General features: G+C 37.9%; 1 protein-coding gene across 2 annotated transcripts in view; it reads left to right on the top strand.

Moving 5' to 3' along the window:
• Positions 1-15294, top strand: part of drp2 (dystrophin related protein 2) — a 175408-nt gene that overhangs the window by 1095 nt on the left and 159019 nt on the right. The gene's annotated exons all lie outside the window — the stretch shown is intronic.

Genomic DNA, 15294 nt, shown 5'->3' on the forward strand with positions numbered 1-15294 from the left:
CACAGCACGCTATTTGATTTTGATTCACCAAAAGAACCGACTCCACGAAAAGAACTCCACGACTCCACTGCAGATTCAGTGTTAGTAGTGCAGGAAACGTGATATTATTTTAATTTACTGTTTTTATTCAGTAGCTAACCAAGAAAAACGCCTCATATTGAATTCATCAAACTACAAAAAGCTAGGCCTACTGTCTCAGATTAATTCGATTAGAAATCGCATAACGGTATGTTTTTAATTTCACTAAAAGAACCGGTTCATAGAATCATTCCTTCTTGGTTCTAAGAACACCGTTCACTTTATACGTTTTCTTTTGAGCACAGCCACTGAAAAGGTTTCTGGCTGTATTTCTTTGATTTTTCTTTTACTTTGTAATTACTCGAACTCAAATGTCTCTCTTCTCTTCCAGACAGACATAGGCCTACATAGCGTCTAACTTCTCATTATGAAAATGAAATGTGTGCGGGTTTTGACATTTGTCCCCGAATCACGTTCATCAATTTCCAATGTTGTGTAGTGTAATCCGAGGTTGAAGAAGCTTCTTTAAAAGCGCTATTGTGACTCGTGCTTTGATGTTCTTTGAAATGCCGTCAGCCTTTGGAGCTGGTTCATGCTGAACTGCCACAAAAAGAGGAAAAGTAATAAATGTGTACCCGATCTTAATGCTATATACAGTAGATCCTGCTGAAATGATCAAGAGTCATCCGCCTGGCCTGAGTCATCAGCTCATCTACTTTATTCACGAGTCATTCAGTTTATGCCACTGTCACAACCCTCTTCCACTTAGATCCTTTCCAAATCATGCATGTTCATCCTCTTCCCTTGCTGTCACCATTTTTTATTTTTTTTTATTTTTTTATGTTCCACAGTCATGGCAAACCTGAAAATATGTTCAAAGTCATGAAAAAGTCATTGAAATAAAATAAAATAAATGTTTGAAACTGTAATTCAAAAGAGTGGTACCTGACTTGTAAATCCTCACCAGCAATCTCTATAAAATATTCTGAAAATACTAGTGCAGTAATCATGAACTGTTCAAAACCGAAATCATTTTCTCAGTCTGTGGGAACCATGAATGTTCTATCATTCTGTGTAATCTGAAAATGCATTTATCAATCATTCAAAATGTATTCCTTTGTCACAACCCTCTCTTTTCCCCCAGATCATGCATGTCCATTACCTCTCTTGAAGTCGTCATTGTGTATGTGACAAACAGCAAGTGTAGTCTGATGACACGTTTTGAAATGTGTTTTGACAAGAACATTTATTGGTGCAGTGTGTGCCTCTACCTCTGAATTGTAACTCATTTTCTTAGTGATTTGTTTTCCCTACGCACATCATCAGCATGTACTTTTGGACTACATTATTTATTTGCTCAGACGGTGGCTTGTACACAAAGAAGTATCAGGGGAAGTTTACCTTGTTTTTTGTTTTGCCTCACTTAGAGGAGGGATCTAAAAATGTCAGGAGTTATGGCAACAGATTCGGCGAAAGAAAAAATAATTATGAACTATTCAAAGTTTGCTTTGAAGGTTCTGCTGATACTGTATCATAATTAAATGGCTTAGATTAAGCCAGGCGTAGACCTTAGTTAAATTAAGACATTCAAGTAGCTTTTATAAATGTGCCTCACTGGTGTTTACTTGAGACAAAACAATGGCACTGACTAAGATATGTATATATGACGGCACATATGTTTTAAATAAACTAGATTTGCATTTCGTGAAGGGAATGCCAATGCTTGCAAGGCAGAAAATATTGTTAAGAATCAGTTTTGGGATCAAACTAGAATTTGATTATTGATGAATATCAATACAGTGCCTTGCCAATACTGTGATAAACACATCTGTCTAGCTTCTTCTAGTCTTGCGAGTTCTACTGGTACAGAGCATATCATGTTGGTTATATAAATTGGTCTTCTTGTTTTCCTCCTGTCTGGCTTTTGATATTTTCGCCTGCAATCACATGACCTCTGATTGTTAGTTGTGGAAAGTTGTGATAGAATATATCATATGTGACCCAGTAGTCAAGGGATATGGCAAATATGGCTCTGAGTAGTGGAAGTTGAAAAGCAGAGTCATCCTCGGTCATCACAATCACTCTTGACTGGCAGCAGCATCAGCGGTGCCTCATCTCCAACCATGCTGGAATAAAACATTTTAGTCCTGTGAGAAACGGTTTGGTAATTGTACGTGTCAGCAGAGTCGCGCCTTTGATGAGCACCTTTCCGTGGTTTCCCCTGGCCTTGAGACACGTCCTGTTCTCTGGAAGTGAAAAAAAACAGGCCAATCATCCACCATCATCCACGTGCTGTGTTAAAAGAAAGGATGACCAGACAGAAAGAGGCGCAAAGAATGAGGATAGAAAAGCAATTTGCTAACTCAATAAATCCAGCCACCTAGGGTACCTGACCCAAGAGATAGAAGCAGGAGGCCGTTATTTAAACTCTGGTAACCAATGCTCTCCTATTAACATTGAAAGGGCTGGTGTCTGCTGGTTGTCTGCTGTGGCACATTTATGTGTTTTATTTACTGCCTTGTACCGCATGGCCTCACGCGCAGGGCCCCCGAAAACTACTTTAGACTGAAAGTCAGAAGACGGCCTTAATATGGATTGATAAGGGGACACAAAGTACTACATCACAAGTTGCAGAATGCTAAAACCGCAAAGGTGATGCCTGTGAAAGCCTGTTCTCTGTTATTTTAGGTGGTGATATAAAATGCGTGTGTGTATGTATGTTTGTTTATCGGATGGGGAGAGAGAAAGTGATGTAAAATAAATTAAATAATAATGTAGTAGTAGGTAAAGCACTAGGCTGGTGACCATAAGTCTTCTGAATCGATCCCCACATAGTGCAAGTCATGAGTTATTCCCATCGTACCTCCTATAAGACTTCTGCAATTCACTTTGGATAAAAGCCCCTGCTAATTAACTATTTATTTTAAATTCCTTTTATTGAATTTGTGTAAGTACTATAAAAATGTATATACTGTTCAAAGGTTTTGGTAACCGTTTGGTAAGCCTGCTCTTATGCCAATTTTTTAATGGTCACCAAGGCTGCATTTTATTTGATCAAAAATACAGTAAAACAGTAGTATTGCGAACCGTTATTACAATTTAAAATAAAGTTTTTCTACTGGAATATCCCAGCTAACAATTTTTGGTTCCCATAACGTTAGTTTTTGGTACCCAGAACATTCTCAGAATGTTAGTTTATGGTTCCCAGAACGTTATTTTTTATGGTAACCACCCAGCAACGTTCTGGGAACGTTATTTTATTGTTACATAAAAATAAAACCAAAAAAGAACGTTCCCCTAACGTAAGTATTTGGTTCCCAAAAAAATAACCAAAAAATAACATTAGGGGAACGTTCTGTGTTAACTGGGATATTTTAAAATGTAATTTATTCTTGTGATGGAAAAGCTGAATTTTCAGCATCATTACTCCAGTCTTCAGTGTCACTTTATCCCTTTAGAAATCATTCTTATACTGATTTGGAGCTTTAAAAAATTATTCTTCTTATTGCTTAAAACAAATGGTTTTGAAAGTTTAAAAGAACAGGATTTAATTAATATAGAAATCTTTACTAATAATAAAGTCATTTTAAGTTGTTACTTCACCAATTTTTAACCCACTTTGTATTGTTACAGTGTCGGAAGAGTTAACTCGTTCTCCGTGTTACCTGGACTGAGAAATGCAAGTGTATTTTTCTGCAAAACTGTTGACAGCTCCAGATCTTATGTGAAAGATTATACTTATGCTTTTTGTATCCTTGCCCACGGACAGACAGGGGTTTATTAACAAAACAGTTATTGTAAGAGTGGGGTTATCACTGAAATTTGTATCGTAGGTTGTATACTAGCAGCATTATGGTAAAAATGGAACACTGTCAACAGCTTTCTTACCTGTACCAAAGACTTAAGATACACTGTATGCGACGTTGTTTTGCTTCAGGGTGTTGGGTGAAACTCATAAAACGTCAGTTTCCTTCTTTCTTCTTCCGTTTGGCCTAAAACACTATGTTCATTGTCATCCAGTTTGAAATGGTAAATACGAACACTATATTTTCTCCATGTTTACGATTCTTTGCTAACAACGTGCTGGATCCTTCAGTGGAAACGTTTACTCTTTGAATCCTTGCACCCGGGAACAAAACAAGTCGACACCATTATGTCTAAAAGTTTACTTATTGAAAGACCATTTTGCCTTGTCATTCAAAAAAATTCTAATGAAAATCTTTTTTTTCCCCAGAGGAATCCAAATGGAGTTACTTATGCACAATGTCCATGCTGCTCATTTCCATAACATGAAAGTAAATGGTGACCACAGCTGACAAACAAGATTTTTCGAGGTGAGCTTTTCACACAAAGCTCTTGAAAGGTTTCCGAATATTTGAAATATAGTGCACAAGGCATATGGATCACTTTAATTTGTTTTCATTTTAATTTGACTTTTTGAAGGTTGAAAGCTCCTGCTCCCCATTCACTTTCATTGTCTGGAAGAGCAGGTCGGACATTCAACTAAACATCTTTTTTGAAGTTCCACAAAAGAAATGTTGTTGTACTGGTTTAAAAAGACTTAATAGTGAGTAAACAAAGACAAATGTGCCCCTTTAAGACTAAATATACTGCTTCCAGAAAAATCTAATATTCTGATACCCCTTGAGAACAAAGTCTTGTTTTTCCCTTTAAATGTACCAGAGAACTTTAGTGAACTCAGTCCTTTAAGGACAAAGTTGAATAAAGGGTGAGTGAAAGTGTTCGATCTGGTGACTGCACTTGAATCCTGGTCACTCTTTCTCTTTTATCCACCCTCTTGTTTATGGAGTGAGACACCACTGTCTCAGTATTACAGAGGTGCTCTGAAAAGATATCAGCCATCCAGAAAGGTCTATCAGCCTGACGCTAGTGAGTGAGAAACAACACTATTTCTTCATCCCTGTCATCCACAGGTGCATTGATGAATGTACTTTTGCTCTCCTGTTTTGTCTGACACGCTGTGGGAGATTAAAGGAGAATGCGGTGTAACCTCCTTGAATAAATATTTATAGTTTCTCTCTCTTTTTTTTTAAGACTGACAAAGGACAGATTGAATATGGAACAGATAGTAATAATGGTGACTATACACAGCGAAGATGTTGACTCAGGTGTTGTTGGCTGTTGTGTTTTGACTGTTAAGAACACTTAATTGTTCAGTTACATTTGATTTTAAAATGTCATAAGTAGACCTTCTTTGGTCTGCAGTTGTACAACAATCTGACTTTATTTTCTCTCTAGTTAAGTTCACTGTCCAGGGACTTGGCCATGTTCCATTGTCTTATTGGCAGCTCACAATTACTTTGTAACTAACTATGTAACTATTTTTTTTTTGTTCAAAATTAACAAAGTTTAAATAAGTCAACACATCATCAATTCTTCTTCCAAAGGAGGAGATGGTTTTCGCAGGAAATTGCGTAGATATGTCACTCGCTTGTGCGTTTATTGTCATACAGTGGGTACGGAAAGTATTCAGACCCCCTTAAATTTTTCACTCTTTGTTATATTGCAGCCATTTGCTAAAATCATTTAAGTTCATTTTTTGTCCTCATTATTGCACACACAGCACCCCACATTGACAGAAAAACACAGAATTGTTGACATTTTTGCACATTTATTAAAAAAGAAAAAACTGAAATATCACATGGTCCTAAGTATTCAGACCCTTTGCTGTGACACTCATATATTTAACTCAGGTGATGTCCATTTCTTCTGATCATCCTTGAGATGGTTCTACACCTTCATTTGAGTCCAGCTGTGTTTGATTATACTGATTGGACTTGATTAGGAAAGCCACACACCTGTCTATATAAGACCTTACAGCTCACAGTGCATGTCAGAGCAAATGAGAATCATGAGGTCAAAGGAACTGCCTGAAGAGCTCAGAGACAGAATTGTGGCAAAGCACAGATCTGGCCAAGGTTACAAAAAAATGTCTGCTGCACTTAAGGTTCCTAAGAGCACAGTGGCCTCCATAATCCTTAAATGGAAGACGTTTGGGACGACCAGAACCCTTCCTAGAGCTGGCCGTCCGGCCAAACTGAGCTATCGGGGGAGAAGAGCCTTGGTGAGAGAGGTAAAGAAGAACCCAAAGATCACTGTGGCTGAGCTCCAGAGATGCAGTCGGGAGATGGGAGAAAGTTGTAGTAAGTCAACCATCACTGCAGCCATCCACCAGTCGGGGCTTTATGGCAGAGTGGCCCGACGGAAGCCTCTCCTCAGTGCAAGACACATGAAAGCACACCTGAAGGACTCCAAGATGGTGATAAATAAGATTCTCTGGTCTGATGAGACCAAGATAGAACTTTTTGGCCTTAATTCTAAGCGGTATGTGTGGAGAAAACCAGGCACTGCTCATCACCTGTCCATTACAGTCTCAACAGTGAAGCATGGTGGTGGCAGCATCATGCTGTGGGGGTGTTTTTCAGCTTCAGGGACAGGACGACTGGTTGCAATCAAGGGAAAGATGAATGCGGCCAAGTACAGGGATATCCTGGACGAAAACCTTCTCCAGAGTGCTCTGGACCTCAGACTGGGCCGAAGGATCACCTTCCAACAAGACAATGACCCTAAGCACACAGCTAAAATAATGAAGGAGTGGCTTCACAACAACTCCGTGACTGTTCTTGAATGGCCCAGCCAGAGCCCTGACTTAAACCCAATTGAGCATCTCTGGAGAGACCTGAAAATGGCTGTCCACCAATGTTTACCATCCAACCTGACAGAACTGGAGAGGATCTGCAAGGAGGAATGGCAGAGGATACCCAAATCCAGGTGTGAAAAGACTCATGGCTGTATTAGATCAAAAGGGTGCTTCTACCTAATACTGAGCAAAGGGTCTGAATACTTAGGACCATGTAATATTTCAGTTTTTCTTTTTTAATAAATGTGCAAAAATGTCAACAATTCTGTGTTTTTCTGTCAATATGGGGTGCTGTGTGTACAATAATGAGGAAAAAAAAATGAACTTAAATGATTTTAGCAAATGGCTGCAATATAACAAAGAGTGAAAAATGTAAGGGGGTCTGAATACTTTCCGTACCCACTGTATACATAAATAGAGAAATGTATACATACACTTTGACGTGTGTATAGTGTGGGTGTGGCATCTCAAACCTCTAGGGAATAACCTGTTTTAATAAAATGGCGAACAGAGGAGAGTCTGCTGGCAAAAAGAGAACGCGACAGAGCTCGTAATAAAACGAGAATCACCGTTGGCTTGGCTTTTTGGAGACGGCGAGAACTGAATTTGAAATGTTGTAAAAGCAACGAGGAGATAGCTTTTTCATTTTTAAGTATTATAGCTGGCGAGTAAGGTATTTTATTAAACAAATAAATTGCCATGTAGCTCTCTAACAGAGTTCAATGGAAAGCATTGTCTACTATGAAGGGTCATTTTATTATGGATTGTTGTAGCGCTGTGCTGAAAGGGTGTATTGTCTTTTAATGGGTATAGATACAGTAACAACTTCACTTAGTCAGCTTGAGATCCTTTCCATACAAACTGGTTATATCTCTTAGTAGATCTCTTAGCCTAAGAGTGAATGTTTTATGAGCAGAAGGATAATCCAATCTCTCTCTTTTTTAATTATGAGAAAAAACCAGATGAGAAAGAACCATTTTCATCTACACAGTCATTCAGTTTTAGTCATTTTAGTACATATTTTATTTCAGTTAATTGTCAAGGCAATTAGTTCTTCTGTCTTATATTTATATATTTACATTTACACTATATGTTTACACTTCATTTTTATAGTCCATTTTAGACATTCTACTAACTATAAAGTAAATTGGCAACTACATGTCAACTAACTCTCTTTAATTTGCAAGTACATGTCAACTAGCAGTCATTAGGGAATTAGTATACTGTCTATTTATATCTGCTAACACTTTAATTTGATGGTCCCCCAACAGACATTTTATACTAAAAGTAACTTTCTAACTACATGTAAACTAACTCTCTTTAGAGATTTCTTATCCTGTTGCGCCCTCTCTAGGCCATGATCAGCAACTAGTCGACGTCGAGCTTAAAGCATCATGGCAGATGATTAATGTCGACTAGTCTGTGCAACCCCTATGTTTTAATCCTCAACCTCATATTATAATCACGTTGCAGATAACCGTATCGTATATAGTGAACTCTTGATAGTCCCCAAAATTGTCTACTGATTTAGAATGAGATGCAGCCAAAGTTTTTTTGGCTTTCTGATGAGTTCATCACCTTCTATACACAGACCTACTTTTATATCACCACAAACATCCAATTATGCATCAGTGGTTGAGAAAACCGCATTAGACCAGCATTTGGATGGGCTTTTAGAGCTGGTTTTTTAAATATTGCAGCACTCTCCTCTCTTACTCTAGTGCGAGATATTGTTACGGACTGAGACTCAAACTGGAACCATGACTTGCAATCAATAACATTAGTGCATTAGGGCGGACTACTGCAGTGCATTGCTTTTAATTTGTCTTAATGGCCCAAGGCATTTAGCAAATTTCTATGTTTGACCGTCTCTACATGTTTTTTTTCGTGGAAGCACAGTAGCTAACACAGTGGTCTTTATGGTGGTTTCTGTACCCATTTAAATGGGTGTGAATGTTTTGAAATGATCAGTCCAAGTATCGTGTAAGCCAGTGCGTACTAATTATAGTCATCAGCAGTTGTGAATTGCCTTGTATTTGCTTTGTATTCAGGTCAAGGAGCCTTGTGCACAGGTGTGTTAAAAAATATTTATTGGAGCTTTTTTACCTCTAGATTCTGGTAGGAAAAATAAATAAATGTAATTGCTTTTGGTACAGGCTTGTCACTCAGCAGTGCGTACATGTATCTGTGTGTTTGTGGTAACAAGAAAATATAGATATTCTATTAACTGTCTTCTTAAGAAGTCATGAAACCTTATTAATATCAAGCAGGCAATAACATACTTCTCTGTGTAGCTGGCATTTAAATGTCAAATCAAAGAATGGTTTTGAAAGATTTGAGCTTAATTTTCCTTCAGGATTGGGAAAAACTTTCTTTGGCAACTGTCAAGTGCTCAATCTCTTTCCCGCTTCAGTCAATCATGAGTTCTGTGAATAGGTTTGTGATTGAAATGTACCAATCAAAATGGCAATTTATAATGAAGAGGTATAAAGAACATGCAGCTGCTTTAGAAATAGTGTTAAAAGATTATTTTTTAAAGCTATGGGATCCGTTTCTCCCCCCAAAAAAGATAGTTTGGGCTCAAGTTGGAATGATAGAATGCAATTGGAGGAACTGATAGCCTAAATGATGAAATATGTGATGGGTCCAGAAAGAAAATACTTTAGATACCTGGGATAGACAGTCGCTTTCAGTCAGAACTCAGTTTGATAATATCTGTGCAGTGTTTTTCTTGGGTCAATACAGGAGGGAGGATACTGTTTATCAAAGCCAGGCATTCTAGTATGTCTACAGGCCTAATGCCGCTTTATGATTTATCAAGCTGAAAAGGTCAGTCTGCCTCACTGTAATTAATTCTGTCTGATTTTATTTGGAGTCTGCATTGTAAAATGTTCTTCATTAGTGGCATGTGTCATTACATTGCATAGTTTCTCTGCTGGAATGGGAGAGGGGCGGCATTCATTAAAGGTGAATGGTTTCAGATCATTTCCTATCAAGATGTTGTTCATTCTTTGATTTGGAGGACAGATAGACCTCTACAGGCGTGAAGTTATTCTTCTCTAATTAGCATATACGAAACCTGTTCAGAGCAACTTGCCTGCCAGCTTCTTAAAGGGATAGTTCATCCAAAATTTTTAATTGTCATCATTTACTCACCCTCATGTCGTTGCAAACCCGTAAGACTTTCATTCTTCTTTAAAACACAAGATATTTTTAATGAAATCTGAGAGTTGTCTGTCCCTCCATTGAGTCTATACGCAACTACCACTTTGACGCTTCAAAAAGTTCTTAAAGAGATCGTAAACCAATCCATTTGAGTTGAGCCGTTTTGTCCAAATCTTCTGAAGAGACACGATTGCTTTATATATAATGAACAGATTTAAATGAAGCTTTTATTCAGATATAAACATTCATCAGCGCTCACATCAGTTGTGGTAATCGGAAGCTAAAGCGTGTTCGCTTGTCGCGTTAGAAGAACCAATGAGGTTCATTCTCGTGTGTTACGCAGCACGTTTGAGCTTCTGCAAGAACCAGTGAGGTTTGTTCTCGTGCTTTAAAGCATGTATGGTTGAGCTTCTGTTTGTGTTCGCTGATCAGTGTATACAGAATGTGAATAAAAGCATGAAGCGTCAAAGTGTCAGTTGCGTAGCTGTCAATGGAGGGACAGAAAGCTCTCAGATTTCATCAAAAAGATGTTCATTTGTGTTCCGAAGATGAACGAAAGTCTTTCGGGTTTGGAACGACATGATGTTGAGTAATTAATAACAATTAAAAATTTTTGGGGAACTATCCCTTTAAACCTGGCAGTTTGACTGCATCTGAAGGCAAGTATCTCTTTGTATAACTAAGTATAATCATGCATTCATTCTAAGTTTTAATTAAGCGGTGACTCATTAGAGCATTTGATCATTATTACAAGAATTACCATGTATTACCATTACAAGAAAGTGAGGGCAGAATATTTTCATTTTGCCTTCAGCATCTGTTTTTGTCTTTGTTATTGTTGGGTTATTAATTGAGTCCGTTTGCTTGCCATCTCCCAAGAGAGCTGTGATACTTAAAACACTGTTCAAATTGCACCTCCATACTTTATTATATAAAATGTCATCACTGTACTGCGGTACTAAAGAGAATGAATTATAGCTGCAGGTGGAATTTCAGGTTGGACTCACACTGAAGTTTTTTACAGTATATCACTGAAAATGATGTTGAAGAACTGAATTTAAATAATAGTAATAATAATAAATAGCAACAAAAACAGCAATAATAAAGTTATAATTTTTATTTTATTATTTATACTTTTATTATTTATCCAGCATATTCTTTCAATTTAAAGCGGGGCTCAGTAGTTTCGGGATTTCTTCGCTGTATTCTCGCTTTTTGCTCGCAGGTTTCTCTCTAGAGCTCCCCCACAGCTTCGGAATAGATATTTGACAACACTGTTGTAAAAACTCGTTGGTGATTCTCAGACACCAGCGGCTAGTAGATCAACGACATCAAAGCAGATGGGACATTCTTTAAAACGTCGTCTTCATTTGGGTTCGAACAGCGTGAGGGAGCGCAATAATGACAGCATTTTAGCAGATTTCTTTTGGACGCAAAGCAATTGTTTACATCGCGAGACCTGATATCACGCGATACTTCCTGACGCGGCGGCCGGCGGCCCGCCGGCTCAAAGTTGCAAGTGCGAATTTTCCGCTCACGGGCACCAGGGGGGTGCGAAACGACCACCATTCAACCCGAAATAAGTAATATAACCATTCCAATGACTCCGAAGCTGTTCAGTTAAGGTAAAAAAGTTACTTAGTTCACCTTTAATCTTACATCTGAAATGCATCAGCTTAAGGGACGCTTTGTTTTATCTGCTAACAATTGTTATAATCTGTTTCTGTCTGTTATATCTTTGGTTGAAGCAGAGGAGGAAGCAGGATCCACGTGCAGTAGTCTTTTATTAAATAAACTCAAAACTTCACATATACAAGCACAAACTCAGGACTGAGACTCGGGGAACAGAACAACCGCAATGGTGCAACAATAAACAAGAACTGACCAAGACTAAACTAAACACAGGGCTTAAATACACAGACAGACAAGCTAAACAAGATAACAAGGGGGCGTGGCTAATCAGAAACACCTGGGGAGACTAATCAACATAACGGGGAACTGCTGAACACGGGACAGGACAGAGGAACACAGATATAAATCATTACACTGTCCTCCTTATCTTCTCTCGCATTATTTTCTGGTTGTTGATCCTGATTCTTGTCTGTTGCTTCATTTTGACAGTGCTGATGGCTGTTAAACGTTATGTTCCTATGGAAACAGGGATCTCACAAAGGTACAAACGTATTCTTGTGGCTAATCTATATGCAAAATTACGAGATTTATCTTTCCAGGTGGCGTTCTTGTTAAACTTTTTGTATCTACCAGGGCATGATGTTGACCTTCTCTCTCATCTAACCTAAAGTTTTCAATTCTAAACTGCCTGCAAGCTGTTCAACAGACCAGATCCAAATGATTCGGCTGTGTGATTGTGTCAAAGCATGACCTTTTTTGTTGGATTGGCTTTGACCTTTTTGAATGTCCACGTACGATTGAGGACGGTTTAAAACCAGACACCTCAACACCACGTGACAAAGCCTTCCTCTTCCCCACTAGTTTTGCACCCAATACCTGATCTAACACTCTGGAGGTCACAGCGCTAATAGCGTGAAGAGGTGGTCTGTGTTTGTGGCGCTCTGGAGAGGCCGGAGATTTGAAACAATCTGCTGCCTCCTGTCTGCTGAGACACTGGCATAAGTAAGGGGGGCAGGAAGTATATGCTAATCATGCCTTATCCTTTTTATTTATAGAGCTGATCTCCTCTGAGTGCTCGCTCTCTCTCTCTCCCTCTCCTGATCTGTTTTGATGAGGAATGTGATGAGTCACAGAAAGGCGAATGAATGTTAACCTGGCAAAAAACTACGCAAGGCATAATCTTGTGTAGCTATATGAGATGTATTTTCCCTCTAGAGTGCAAACACTGATTTGTAATGTCCTCTATGAAAGGCTAAAACATCAATTTTAGCGGAGCAAGTATAGTGTCTCTAATGTAGTGTTAGGATGCTTTTGTCCTTGACATGATTCAATTAAACAGTATTAAGTTACTTGTGCTAACCAGGTTTTACTGCTGAGTCGCTACAGGCAAAAAGTGTCTATGCACATTTGATCTCCTTTAATGTTCGTTCACATTGCGTATTTCTTTTTATAGCCCGTTTAATATATAGCAGTGACATAAATGCCATTTTTATGAAGACGATCACTGCTTAGGCTTCACATCTGTGACAGGGGTGTCAGATTTAAGAAAGCTTCATAGTTGTATAATCCTCTCACTGTAATCTTGTTAAAACTGGCACAATATTTGAGCTGTTGGCAAATTTGTTCACTATGACATTTCTTCTTGAAATTATTGTCTTGCATTTGACTTTGAATAACCAGTAGTCCAGATTGTATGAAAGTCATTTTTCAGACTTAAACTTAGTCATAGTTTGACTATTCAATTTACTGGCTGCAAAATGATTTAATGATTTGATTATTTGGTCAGCTGATAAAATCTGGTCTTCTAGGACTGGAATAGTTATCAACTCTTTCTATTAAACCATCCTTGATGTTATTATCCCTTAAACCTGAAGTAAAGTTTTTCACCCCTGCAAAAATGTTTTTTTTTTTTTTTTTTTTTGAAATCTAAAAAAGCTTAGAAACTCTTTTTAATGCATCTATCAACTCCTACAGAGTGCTGAGTTGTCCCTCTAAAACAGAGTGTACCGCCTGTGGACGCCACCTAGCTATGAAAAAAAAAATCATATTTTTCAAAACTACTTTGCCTTGATCAACAAAAAATAGGTGTCATTTGAACTTTACAATGCATGCTATGTGATGCATGCAATGCAGCCAATTTGATTAACTCCTAAGTAGTGCTGAGTTATTTGCTGATAAAATAAAATGAAAATTCAGAATAAATGAAATACTCTTTTTTGTACTATGTACTGTAATATGTCAAGAACATGATACAGCTCAGATAGCATGTTTTATGTCATTTGAAAGGTCTCACAGAGTAGAATCATGGAGTAGAATCAATTGTTTTGAGCGAGTTTTTGTACGTGAAGAAACAAATATAATTCAGATCATTTTGACACCACAAAATTCAGATTCAAATCCAGATGCAGCTCACATGTAGGGGAACTTCACCAAAAAATAATGGTCCTCCTACCTTATTTCCTTCCTGAGTTATTGCATGTCAAATAAGAAAGATATGTAGAAATTATAATAAAAAATTATCTTTTATCAGCAGTTTCTCAAGATGAGAATGTTTAAATGTAATGATTTTATTTTCTACAAATTTAAAACATTTTCTATCAGACGATACCTACCTTTGGACTCTCCTTGCTATAGGTTTGGAGTTATGATGAGTCTGTTCTTTTGTGTAGATCTCTCAAAAAAACAACTCTAAAAATGCCTTCAGGGCTTAAGGGGTTAATTAGATTCAGAAGCAGTTGGTAAATGCACTAAATGAATATTTATGAGGAGAGAATTCATTAACCAAGCCTTGGCAAACATCATCTACACTATTCTCTATAACACTATTGACAGTCCATGTCATTGTTCTTATTCCAACTGTCGGCACATTAAACCTGGATAGAAGGAGGCTCTCCAAGATAATCAAGTCCCAATTATTCTAGTATTTTAGTAAGTTCAATATCCATTAGTTTCTCATCTGTTATTATCGACTTGCCTCTTCAAGCAGATCTGATCATCATCTGATTTTGTGTGTAACAGTTTTCCCAGTTTATTGAAGCTTCATTTTCTGTTTCATGGCCTTCCAGCTTGACATCCTCAATTCTTGATCTGAATTTAAATGCAAATGACCCTGCATAAATGATATGTTTCCCCATTGGAGTTGGTTTTATTGGAGGATTGACACCGGGGCGTCTGTTGCTAAAGCTGTAATGGATGGCAGAAACGTTGTTGAAAAAGCACTGCCTTCAATAATACCTCAATGTTTGTTCACAGCAGGTATTTTTTGATGTTAGAAAGCCTGGCTTGTTCCTGTACCACATTCCCTCTGCTCCCATCATATCAGTTTTTGATGGAGCCTCAACATAAAAGTTATCTCCCAAATACAGGCCATCAGTTGCATACTAAGAAGTATTCTTACGTTAATACTCTATAAACTTGAGAGTGTGTTTCATGTTACACTCAAATGTAGACCTAATGTAGATTTGAATAAGCCAACACAGCTTTCTTAGTGTATGTGCATGCACTGTTGCTGTTTGACTCTAGAGGACAAATATGGATGATTTAAGGCAAGTCTTTGTAACTAGCCAGGTGTGCGCCAGAGGGATTGAGCCTTCAGCGCCGACAGCATTGAAAGAGGAAGAGAGTTAGAGACTTGGAACATCCTCCAAAGACCAGCTCACAGGAGGCTCTGAATCATATAAATAATGGAGTGTTAGACTCAGAGGACCGGCTTCTGGCTTTTTGTGGAATCTGCTTTGAGGCAATCTTAGGTTTAAAATGAAGAACGTTTTCGTTGACCTATATCATTTAATTTAGCAACACATTGAGGAAGGATCAGT

The sequence above is a fragment of the Rutilus rutilus genome (genome assembly GCF_951802725.1).
Source record: "Rutilus rutilus genome assembly, chromosome: 14".
NCBI classification, from domain to species: domain Eukaryota; kingdom Metazoa; phylum Chordata; class Actinopteri; order Cypriniformes; family Leuciscidae; genus Rutilus; species Rutilus rutilus.